This window comes from Harpia harpyja, chromosome 4 (genome assembly GCF_026419915.1).
Source record: "Harpia harpyja isolate bHarHar1 chromosome 4, bHarHar1 primary haplotype, whole genome shotgun sequence".
Taxonomy (NCBI): Eukaryota; Metazoa; Chordata; class Aves; order Accipitriformes; family Accipitridae; genus Harpia; species Harpia harpyja.
In genome coordinates, this window is record NC_068943.1 from 31,170,782 (window position 1) to 31,183,261 (window position 12,480).

A 12,480-nucleotide genomic window follows, 5' to 3' on the forward strand; every position below is an offset into this window, starting at 1 on the left:
ACAATTCCCCCTTTTTGTTTTTTCATCAATTGTTTCCATCAATAAGTTCTTAAACTTCACTGATGCCAGTGGAACCCCCTATTAAACCTGTGAAAAAGGGATTGCTTGGTGCTGCTGTACGGAGGCACAAGCAATCTTGTCCGGTCACGTCAGCCAGGGTCACCCAGATGTTTTCTTTGGCTTGCGGCAGTATCCGTGACTACATCCAACCGAGGACTGTGAGGAAGATGGACCATCCATACATTCTGGTGCCGCCTTGCACCGCAAACTCAGCCCAGCAATCGGTAGGTGCCAGCTTTACGTGGGCGTCCCCACGTAGGCAACGATGGCCTTGCCATACACCAGCCCGATGCTCTTTGGAAAATCCCGGTATTTATACTTCTGCAGAGGAACGGATTTCAGCACATGTGGCCAGCGGGTGCCAAAATCCGCCTCGGTTGCAACATGGGGAGCCTATGACACATGCGCTTGCTGGCCAGGCGCACTGCACGAGTCATAGCCACCCTGTCTATTCGTTCATGGGCTTTGTGATGCAGTTGCAATGCACAAAGAATCTTGACCCTTCACGTTGATCAAAGTAACCTACAAGATCTATGAACACAATTAATTAAACACAGTAAAAGCAACATTATACCTAATAAAATACACAAGAATAAAAGAAACCCCGATTTTTAACAAAGTTACAAACCAACTCCTAAATCCCCATCCCGCAGCTAAATGCTCTAAGCCGAAATGACAGCTTTCTTAATTGCGTTAAAGCTCTTGCAGCTCCTTCTTGCCTCTGCAGTTCTGTTATCTTGTTTATTAATTGCTCCACTGTCCAAGTTCCTCATGTCCATTGTTTTTCTGGTGGTTCAAAGTCCGTTCGTACTGCAGCTGTCACGTACCCTGTCCCACTCATGCTAACTGCGGCCTACTTATGCTAACTCTAAATAATCAGGCTCAAAGAAATGTCCCCCATTTTCCATGAAATCTCCCACAATTTCCCCTTTTTGTTTTTGGACAAGCCAGGCCTGATTTACTATCTTTTCTAAACCCTTTTTTATGCACGACACACATATACATGCTGCTATAACAAATATCAATCCATAAACAATCAAACAACACAACAGTAATGATAAAAGGATTGGAATGTACAAATGATGTGCAGTGCAATTGCTCACCACCCGCCGATCGACACACAGTTAGTTCCCGAGCGGCGATTCCCCCCGGCCCCACTCCCCCCCAGTTTATACACTGGACATGACATCACATGGTATAGAATACCCTGTTGGCCAGTTTGGGTCAGGTGCCCTGGCTGTGTCCTGTGCCAACTTCTTGTGCCCCTCCAGCTTTCTCGCTGGCTGGGCTTGAGAAGCTGAAAAATCCTTGACTTTAGACTAAACACTACTGAGCAACAACTGAAAACATCGGTGTTATCAACATTCTTCGCATACTGAACTCAAAACATAGCACTGTACCAGCTGCTAGGAAGACAATTAACTCTCTCCCAGCTGAAACCAGGACATCATGTAGTCTGCAAGACAAGAACTGTGATTTACAATGCAATGTTTTATTGTCCATGCTCTGGCAAGTGAACCATGGCTTTATTTTGACTTAGTTCAAACACAAATTCTCATGTTAATAGTGTATAGTAAGAGGAAACAAAGCCAAACAATGAAGATTTGCAAAATTTTAGGTACAATTCTTTCATGATTTCCCACTTGTTTTTCAATGCTTGCTCTGCAAGGAAGTGCATCTGAGCATTTTTAAACTAAGAAAAGGGATGGTCTGAATTATTACTGTGTACGAACGCAGCTGGCATAATGTTGTAGCTGATGCATCATCATTGTTGCCACTGTTGCTATTCATTAACATGTTGAATGTCTTGAATGTATTAAGGCATCGTAAGTTTATATTCCGTAGACAAGGTTTATGTTAACAAATGTTTGTCATCAATTTACAGTTGATATAAAATACAGCACTATATTACCAAAAGCCATGAGGTGTTTGCTACAGGATCTTATGCAGTCTCTACAAATATATAAACAGCTTTAATTTGCACTACTCTTCCTAGTTTTCTTGCAGTCACACATTTATTTAGTAAGTGCTATATTTTTTTCTCTTTGTATTGCTTGCAGTAACTAACTCAGACATGAATCCATTAATGCAATTACAGAAGTGTAAAGCAGAAAGCAAAAGACTTACTTTTTAAAAGACCAGTGCAGAGTGACCCCACAGTAAGGTCACGCTGCTTGCACTGGCTCCTGTCTGTGGTCAGGAGAGGTCTCTGGGAGCTGGTTTTGGAACCTGGCACAAATTCGCTCTGTCATGTGCTACTCGGGGGAAAGTTCAGACATCCAACTCTGGGCTCAAAACATAGGCAGCAAGAGCTGAGATGCAGTTCTGAGAGAGGAGATTTATTATATATTTTTACCTGTCCCACAGAGCTCCTGACTGCCCTTTTGACTATACCTTTTAAAGTTCATGTTTGCAAGCACCTCTTCAAGTATGAAATAAGGTGGGGAGTGGGGTGGAGAGTGTCTGTATCTGCGTATGTGGTGTTCAGTGGTGGCAAACATTTCAGTCTACGCTTGAGAAGATTTTAAAATTGAGACATACTGGAGCCAAGATGGACCAGTCTCCATCATCAAAAATTCAAAGTGACTACTATTATGCCTTGCCACCTTTGACTCCTCAGCCCAATGGCCACAGTCAACTAGAATCAACAGAGCAAAGCCTATATGAGCTCAGAGCAATGTTTTAACATACATCTCTGTATTTACAGTGCAATACTTAATGTCGGTGTCATGGCACGTCTTTAGGTGTAATGTACACTAGAGAGGATCATCTGCTCTATAAATTCAGCTGTACCTTTTGCGGCAGCACCTTAAGCGCCAGTGCACATGAAGCAGTTTAACATTACTGTGTCTAGCCTAATATTTGAAGATATGAGGCTAGACCCTTGGTTTAGGATGAGCAGTTGTCACCATCCTGACAAAAATCTGAGGGATATATTTTGCTCTTGATTTTCATTCAAGACTTTTTTTCCCATTTTTGTGTCCAAAACTTATGCCCTGAGAACTTCAGAAAATAATAATCAGCCTCCCACCACTGCCCTCTGAGATCAAAGCTCTGGCTTTCCAAGCATTTTCACAGTACCTCCCTCACAAGGCTAAGAGAGATCAGCTAAAACTTGGAGGCAAACTTAGGTCCATTTAATGAGCCTATGATTCATTGACATTTACATTGCTAGTTGTTTCAGTGCATTTAAAGTAAATAAAACAGGGAAGGTAAAGGAGAAAGAAGTGAATGTCAGTGAGAAGCTCTAGGGCCCAATGCCATTGCCACTAGTCAGCAAACGGCAAAAACCTCCAAACCTGGCAAACGCGCTCCAGGGCTGCTGAAACTGTTGGGAGAGAGAGCACTGGATGGGAGGAAAAATGTTGTGGCCTGTCTGAACAATTGTTTTCCGGAGAACCGATGTATTTTGCAGTGGATTTAGAAGAATTAAGAAGAAAAAAAAGCTGTTCAGCTGAGCTTTCTGGGTAAACTGATTTTGACCAAGAATGTTATTTATGAAAATGCAAAAATGCTCTCATTATTTCTAATGCAAAACAGCAAAATAAAAGAATCTGTGGCACAGGCAGAACAGCTTTGATCGCAAGAGTCCCAATTCTGATTTCTCCTGCTACGAGAAGTGCTGGACTTGTGACAGCGTGCCAAGTATTCTGTTCCTAATGCTGTCTTCCTGCAACATGTACAGGAAGTTTAGAAGGTCTCACTGCTGCTGCAGCTCTGTCTCTTATCACCGTTGGTAGGGGATCACAGCACAGCGCAGAGCTGCTGCAGAGGCTACACAGGCTTAAGTAAACTCTTAGAACCATTTCTGGGCAGGTATCCAGAAGCCAGTGTCTGGCTAAGCTTACCTAAGCACCCTCGAATTTAGGTGTGTTAGGTGTGTTAACATTTAGATTGAAAAGACTGACCCATAGCTATGTGTTAACATGGTCAGATGAGAAGGCAGCTCAGTTTGGGAGCTATATCCTTCTGCCGTGGTGACGCAGGCAGTGGTTAAACTAAGATTTTTTTTACTGATTAGAGACTTGCTGAGCTAATTGAATGAGCTCTGTTCAGATAAGCCAGATGGAGCTGCAGGAGTCTGCACACCACTGTGATTTTTCCCCACCTAGTTTTTACCCACACCATTTAAATGCCTCTACGATGTGCCAGACAGTATGGAGAGAGTTAAGATCATCTATATTGTACACTTCATTGCTCACTCTTTGCACCTCTCCCATTCCGTTCAGTTGCTGTACACTTACTGATCAAAAGCTGTCTTCTGGGGTTCCCCTGCTTCTGGAACTGTTTCTGTACTCCAAGGTTTTAGAAATACAGAGCATCCTGTTTATAATCTCAAAAATTCAGTGTTACAATGGAGTCTGCAGTGACAGTCAACATCAGAAAAAGTGCTGTCATCTGCATATTACTGAGAAGGATTTGAAGAAAAGTTGTGTAGCCTCTACTACAGAGGCATTTCACATGCGTGTGCATTTTCACACAGTTGCATCCATTATAGAAGCCTTTCAGTTAGGGACTGTAGTTTAAGATAAAAAAATAGTAAAAACAGCGGATGTATGTCTTTTGGAACCATATAAAATCCAGGGTGTGTCAGAACTACAAGAGCTGGGCTAGTTTCCCATAAGATTTACAGATATTACAAACCCCCAAAGTTTAACTCCATCCAGGGAGAAGTATAAAATCTATTGCTAAGTCCTGCTCTCCCAGCAGCCTGAAGGACGGCCATGGTGGGTCTCCTGAGGTGTGACTGCATAGTGCTGTGGCCTTCCAAGGTCCCTCAAGACCTCCTCCAGGGAATTCAACTCAACCTCCAGCCACTTTCCTTTGAACATTTTGGCTCTCAGACTGCTGAAGGTGACAGAAATAGCTTTCACCGGTAGCACTTTCCTCTGGAACAAGCTACCTAAATGCCTTAATCCACACATAAACTGTTACAGAACTGGCAGACCATCTGTTTTCAAAAGATCACTTATTCTTTTCACTTACAAAAACCCTCTTGTCATTTCAGACAGTCTAGCACCAGTAAAAGCTTCTGCACAGTTTATACATGCCTGTTCTCATGTCTCTTATCTCAGCCTTCATTTGCACTACCTTCTCTTGTTCAACCATGTCACTCTTAATTGCTTTTTTGTCTCTCTTCTCCGTGTCTTCTTACTTGCTTTGCATTTGAAATAGAGAGCAATGAAATTTGTAGGCTGGTTCTTTGATTCTACAGGACTGGATTGCCCCTGGCCTTAGAGCTGAAATGAGGCCAACCCATCTCCTGCATGAATTAGACTCTGCATTTTTAGCTGTACTGTAGGAGTCCATCCAAAGTCCTTCAGTGAGGTTTTCCACATGGTCCAGCTGGCAGCCTGCAGGCTGCAAGGTCGCTCTGCCTTGTTTGCAGTCTCTGCTCTCTGACTTTGAAGAAGGTCAGAAAAAGTTGTCAGCACATTGTGTGAAGTCTGGCGGTTAATGCCACCTCCTGTTCACGCTGCAAGCCAGACAGGAGGCCAGAGGTATTAGGATGTGGTGTTAAAGGCAGGATGCATACTGCAACTCCTCAAATGTTTCTGCTGTGCCCAGTACTTGTGGCTAAGTCCTGTGAGATGTTGAGTCATTCTAATAGTTCAATGCTTCCAAAAAGGCTGAACCCACTGCAAGTCATGCACTCCTGCCGCTTCTGTTACATTGGTGCTGGTGCCAGTGTGAAGCCAATTCAGTTCCATCAGCTGGCAAAAGCCTAGGTTTTGATGACTGCGTTCTGTAAACATAGTGAGTTGAACCTGCTTGTGAGTCAGACAAAAGCTATCACCGGCGTGAGCAAAGGGCCAGAGCTGTGTCTGGGAATGGGGAGGGGCAGGATGTGGGAAGGTAAGGAAGCATCCTCCTTGTTGGCAATGAGCTCCTACATCCGTGCTGCCATGTTGCAGAACGCCCTTGTTGCAGCTGCGAGGCACATCACTGCGCTCACTGGTGCTGCCACCTAAGGCGTGAGCCAGTCCAAAAGCTGGCATCCACTGAACCCTCTGTTCAGACCCTAGGAAGGGACTACTACGGAAAATGGAGGGAGGTGTTTGAACACATCAGCTACCATGTTTCCCCAGAAGCCCAGGGTGTCTATCACCACAGTCTGTGCCTGTTCAGCCCCTAGAACACCACCACTTTCCCTCACTGTCAGGCCTTGTGACTGGAAGCGAGTGGAGATGAGAGGTCCTACCTGCGGCTGCCGCTTTGCAGCATCGGCAAGGAATCCCACTGCACACTAAAGATCGTGAGTGACTTGTCCAAGATGTGTTTTTCGTGACAGATGACTACCATAAGGATGAAATCCTACAGCTGTTTTCTCCTGCTGTGCAGACTAACCTGTCTTGCTCAAGGTTAACAGCAATCAGCTCATCTTGGCCAAACACAGCGTTAGTTCTGGGACCCTGGTGTTGTCACGCTGTGAATCAGCAGGCCTGCAAAGCAAGAAAGTACTTCTTCAGAAAGCATCCTGTTTTTTCCAAACCTTTTAAGTTAAAAAGAATTGTGATGTTACTTAAATGCTTCATTTTACAAAATTTTGTAAAGTACATTTTTAAAGTTAAAAAGAAGGAAATGGTATTCAAACATGGATAGGAAAAGCTGGGTTACCCACAGCCAGACTGTGGTAAACAGAAGAAAAGCTGGATTATTTGGGTAATGATTTAATGCAAAGTATTCCAGAGATACTATGGGAAAATGATGAAAACTTGGCAATTAGGAAAGAGAATAGTGAGGCTCCTTTAAAAAGTAACAGCACTGAAAGTTTGAAATGTCATACATAGGCATTTCTGTGTTTTGATCGACCTAAATCCTGTACCGTGAAGGACATGGCTTGGGGTCATCTGCTGCCACATCTCACTGTCTGTTATCATGTATGAGTCACATTTCTGTTACTGTAGAACTACTTCAACTGCAACTCTGCTTTCACAGGATAGTCAAGTGCAAATAAGTATTTCCCCCAGCAGATGCTTAGTCCTACTGTCCCTGGATATTGAGTACTGCCAAGTGAGGGGTGTACTTAAAGTCGTAGAAAACATACTGTATGTACCATGTTCTTTGGTGACACGCCGACCTCTCTGTCCTTCGTTCAACATTGAATCATCTCTTGTGGAAAAGGTTAGGCCATATCTTACACCACATGCTGCCTGGTTTTTAGTAGGGCATAGAAACATGTTTGCTTTTCTTTGTGTTGCACCTGCTAGCATTCAAATTGGCATAATTTCTTCCAGCTGCTGCTTGTTTAGCTGCAGTGCCATGTTGGACAGAAGCCTCTGTGAAGCAATTGTGACTGATCTTTATTTGGCAAGCGGTCAGAGGACAACAGCCTACTTCTCAGATTGCCTGTTGAGGTTGGAAAGTATTGTATAGTAATGAAAGGCCTTCTGTAGTGCCTTCCTATCTGAGAATCTTTAACAGCTTTTCAAATAACATCAAATCCAACGCTGTGACATACATAGGAATTATTATCTCTGTAGGGAGTCTCAGAAATGAAGAGAAATCAATTTCCCAGGACCTGCTGGAAGATTGCAACACTTTCAGAAAATTTTGTTTGGATTCCAGGTTTACATTTACTAGAATTGCCTTGCTGGGAACTCGTGCTGTATGACTCTTCCGTCCACTCAAAGCCCAGAACTATCCTCAGTTCCTTCACCCTCAAAGCCCAGAACTGTCCTCTGTTTCTTCACCCTTTATGCATTAAAAACAAATAACATGGTCCTTTTATATCCACAAAACGAGGATACGATAAAGACCTTTGGCTCTTGCCAATGCCAGGGCCCAAATCAGATCATCAAAAAATATTTGTTAACAAAAAGGCTACAAAGTAACATTTACTGTTATTCCTGCTTTCACTTTCCTTTCTCCTTGAACTCTGCACAGCAGTCTGTTACTAACTTAGAAACTGGAAGATGTGTTGTCATTGTATGCCTGTATGACATGCTAGAAGCTGGAGCAGGAAATGTCATTGAATAATTACAGAAAAAAGGGCTGGAAAGATCCTTGAGAGTCCATCCCGATGCTTGGGCTGGATCATCCAGACTGAAACTATTCCTGAGAAACAGCTGCTTAACAGTTTTTAAAAGCTTGTGATGACGAAGGCACTGCAAGCTTCCCAGTCAGTCTCATCTAGCGCTGTCCATACCACTAGAAAGTCTGTTCTAATATCTAATACAAGTGGTGGAGAACAGGTAATTCCTTTCCTCTGTACAGCCACCTTTCAGTCTTGAAGATTATGTTATCCTCAATCTTTTTTAAAATAAACAAGTCACTTCTTCCAATCTTTCCTTGCAGATCGTGTTTTGTATCTCTCGCCTTATCCTCCTAACTCCTCTCTACAGCCCTCCTGAAATGCATCACACATAGCTGGACATGGTGCTCCAGCTGCGGCTTTGCCCCTGGCAAACACAATGGAAGGACTATTTAATGTGTCTTACATTTTTTACACATGCCAATAGCACGTTGAGTGTTTATTTTTTCCAACAAAGTCATCTGCTCTATGACTGAGGGTCAGATTAACTCCTTCCCAGACAGAAAGTGCAAACACCAAAGATGAGAAGGCTGAGCCAGGGCAGGGAGCAGTTGACTCCCATGTGCCAGACTTGTTTTCAGCATGCAGCCAATGGGACATGAACAAAGCAAATGAATTATGTGACTAATAATTATGAAAGTTTCCAATGGACAAAGGAAACTTTCCAGCAGTTACAACTAGTGACAAAACGACAAGGCAGTTTGAATAATGCCCATAACCATCTGGGTCACTTCACTAACCATTCATTTAAGCAGTAGGACACTAGGCAAAACTGCCTTCACCACTGCAGAGACCAGAGGAGAAACGATTTTCCTATGTAAGTAGCAGTGGAAACAGTGAAACGAGAATCAATGCACAAAAAGCAGAGCTCTCTGGTAGAATGGGTGCCCCTCTTTTGTTTAGAAAAGAAACAAAAAATGTGTGAGGAAACTCAGGAGCAGTAAGTTTAGGGGCGTGGGAACCAATTAATTAAACCTTAGCCCTACGCAGCCCAGCAGGAAAGAACTGGGTTTTGGTCAAAACTGTTGTAAGACTGTGTAACCGGTAGCACTGTCCTGTTCCGAGACATGTGAAAAGATGCTGAGCACCAAGGTCAACTGCTGATATGGCACTGATGTCAGGCTCAAGGCAGCTTGCCAAATATAGTCTATTGGCCGTTGATCAAAGAATTACGTATCTCATGGTATGAATCGGGTTGAAAATTCAAGAAAAGAGGTTATTCAGAGGACCCATCCAAAAGTCACTAGAAGTAACAAAAGTTAGCCTGAATTCCTCTTTACTCAGAAGTACACGGTTGAGTACTAACAGGTACTTAAGAAATGCAGTCAGGTGCAAGCTGTAATGTGTGAGCAGGAACTGGTTTGCATCAGAGATAATAAAAACCGGCTGCCGGCGGAAGGAGCTGGCCAAACTCCACGAACAACTTAAGGTCAAAGTGGAACTAAAGTCCTTCTTAAAAGGAGAGAGACATTTGGGAAGTCAGAAAACAGAAGTGGCTGTCCTGCAAAATCACTCAGCATTAGAATTGGTCCAAATGATCTCTGTGCAAAAAGAAAGGAGCCATTCAAAGTTTACCTCAAATAAGATCCTCCCCACTGTAGATATAAAACCTGGAAAGTACTAGGCAGTTACTAGGAGTTTCAGGAGGGGGTCTGAATATGAGTACCAGTTCTGAGGTGTGAGTTTGTACCTATTTTCTGAGAGGCCCATCTGCAAAGATAACTTTGCAACACTGCAATTGGAGCATGAACTCTGTGGGCTGCCCAAGTCATAACAACTGAAACGTAAAATTTCTGGGAGGTCTGTGATGGACTTGGATGGTTGTAGAGAACTATTTTCACTGTATGAAGCGTTTACAGCACACTGGGACCCAATTTTTGAATTCCTTATGTTTTGACAGATTCATGTGAGGCCACAGCTAGCTTCTCAATGAGAGCTGAAGGGGCATTGTCCCCTTCCTCCACCAGCGGGTAAGCTTGAACAAAGTTTCTCAGCTGCCAGCCTTTCCCCGAGATTAGTGCGGGGAGCAATACAGCAGGATATTTTGACCTTTCAGGGGTAAGGCATGCCATCCACTTGCCAGGCAGCAGAGTGACAGCAGCAGCAGGGCTGCACCACGGGGATAGATCCTACAAGCACGTCTGGCAGCTCTTCAGTCAGAAAGGGAAAGCACTGAGTTGCCAGAACAGGCTGCCTTTAGGGGCAGAGAAAAGAGCTAATTTCAACTCTTTCGCAGGGAGTCCTGGGCTCTGAACCAAGGGAACGGACTAGTTCTGGTTCTTGCCCAGCCCTGGTGGACTGGTTGCCGCCACTTGCACAGCAGCGGAGACCTGCCCTTTTGGATGTCCCCAAAAGATGTTCCTCCTCTGGCCAGGCAGCGTTGTGGTGACCACAGCCGATGTCCTGTACAGCACGCTGCCATCCTTCTGGAAGGGCACTGGATGTACATTTACAAAGCAATATGAAGCTTACATACTGGCTGCATAATTTCAGCGTTGGTAATGCAAAGAAATATACTTATGTGATAAGAGATAAGCGTTTGTTAATCAAATCTTGCTTATGTTAGTAGAAAAACCAGATGTCGGCCTTAAAACAGGAAGGAGGGGGTCTTGCATTAGCTACAGATAACTGGTAATGTAAACAATGTTTGTGCAAGCCTTGTGTTTATACAAAAGGTAATAAAACATGTATGTGTCAAGTGAGGGGCCCAGGGTGGTCACAGGAGGAAGACTTGGGGCCTATAAAAGGTAATAAAACACGCATGTGTCAAGTGAGTGGCACAGGGCAGTCGCAGGAGGAAGACTTGGGGGCCTTCATCCCAGCAATCACCAGGAGGCAGAAAAAGACCCCCCTAGCAACAGATCAGCGCACATGCGGAGTACACCAAGGAAGCCAGAAGGCAGAAAAAGACCCCCCTAGCAACAGATCGGCGCAGACGCGGAGTACACTAAGGAAGATACGTATACCGAAAATGACACATATACCGGAAATAGAGGACTATAAGAACTGTGGCTACGGGAAGGGGGGTTGCGAGCCGTTGGTAGAGCAGTGGCTCCCCGGCCACCCAGCGCTGTTTTGCCTATTTACCGCTTGCTTAATAAATTACTTCTAATTATTCACCACAGTCGGCTCCTGGACCTTTGTCCAAACTTATAACACTTAGAATTGCACAAAGCCGCATAATAATAATAATAAATCACCTGTGGAACTGTTTTGTCAAAAATATTAGACGGGGTATTTTAAAGAGCAAAGTAGCTATTTAAACCCGCCGGGCCCCTCTCTGTTCCTCCACAGAGCAGCTATCTGAGGTTCCCGTACCGATTTAAGGAAGCTGAACCCAGGTACTGCTGTCGCGCCGCCAGCCAGCACAGGCGGCTGTACAGCTGTAAACCGAGGGACAAAATCAACGTCGTTATAGTTAATGATGAGGAAAAACCCCGAGGGGTGAGTGACCTGTTCCTTAACCGAGGAGCACTGCAATACCTGACATACCTGTTCCAGTCTCCTGGGGCGGGATTGCTAGTGGAAAATACCACCCCGCCCGGCCAAACACAAGTCTCCCAAGGGCCAGCAGCGAAGGGAGACTTCTGACGGGAAGGACAGGGCGGTTAATTTTTTTCCCCGGTTCATTACAGACCGGCTCAGGCGTCCCCCCCAAACCAAACCTCCCCTCACGGCCCCTTTAAACCCACCCCTTACACCCCCCTCCCCCCTAGACCTCGCCAGCTCGTCTCCTCAGGCGAGCCCGCCAACGGGGGAAGCGAGGCGAGGCGGGGCCCCGCGTTCCCCAACGGCCGCCCCGGCTGAGGGCAGCGCGGCAGGCCTTTATAAACGGCGGGCTGGCGGCGGAGCGTGGCCGCGGTTGGCACGGCGGGACGGCGAGCGGGGAGGCGGCGGCGGCGAGCGGGGAGGCGGCGGCGGCGGCGAGCGGGGAGGCGGCGGCGGCGGCTGGCTCCTCGGGCTGGCGGGTGGGAGTTCTCTTTCGCCCGGCCGGCGAGGCCGTTGTGGGCTCCGGCTCGCGCTGCTGAGGGGGGACGGGGAGTGCTGCAGGCAATCCCTTTAGTTGCGGAGGGGGGTTTTCACTGGCTTTCGTGCTTGTAAGAGAGCTGGCATCTTGCAAAAACTTGCCACGGAGGTTGCTAGCTTTAGTCCTGTGTTTTGGGGTTTTTTTATTTATTTATTTCTGATGGTGCTTTGCTGCTTGAATGCAAAGTCTGTAGCTGTGTGTCTACAGGGTAATCCATGCAGTTAGAAAGTATTGCTTGGATAACTGTCTTGTGTGTGCATGCTTATATTACAGGTAATAACTTTTTAGGACTAATAACTCATTTAGCGTAAGCCTTCTGTAACATTCAAGGGTCAAATCCATCTTAAATAGCTAAACC

The 12,480-nt window shown here is 45.2% G+C and overlaps 1 long non-coding RNA gene across 1 annotated transcript; it reads right to left on the minus strand.

Moving 5' to 3' along the window:
* Positions 1–1,531: 1,531 nt before the first annotated feature.
* On the minus strand, positions 1,532–11,736 carry LOC128141403 (uncharacterized). The gene is made up of 2 exons (XR_008235010.1): positions 11,588–11,736; positions 1,532–6,503 (listed from the first exon to the last, which is right to left on the minus strand). It is a non-coding gene; the product is annotated as an uncharacterized LOC128141403 (long non-coding RNA).
* Positions 11,737–12,480: the final 744 nt, after the last annotated feature.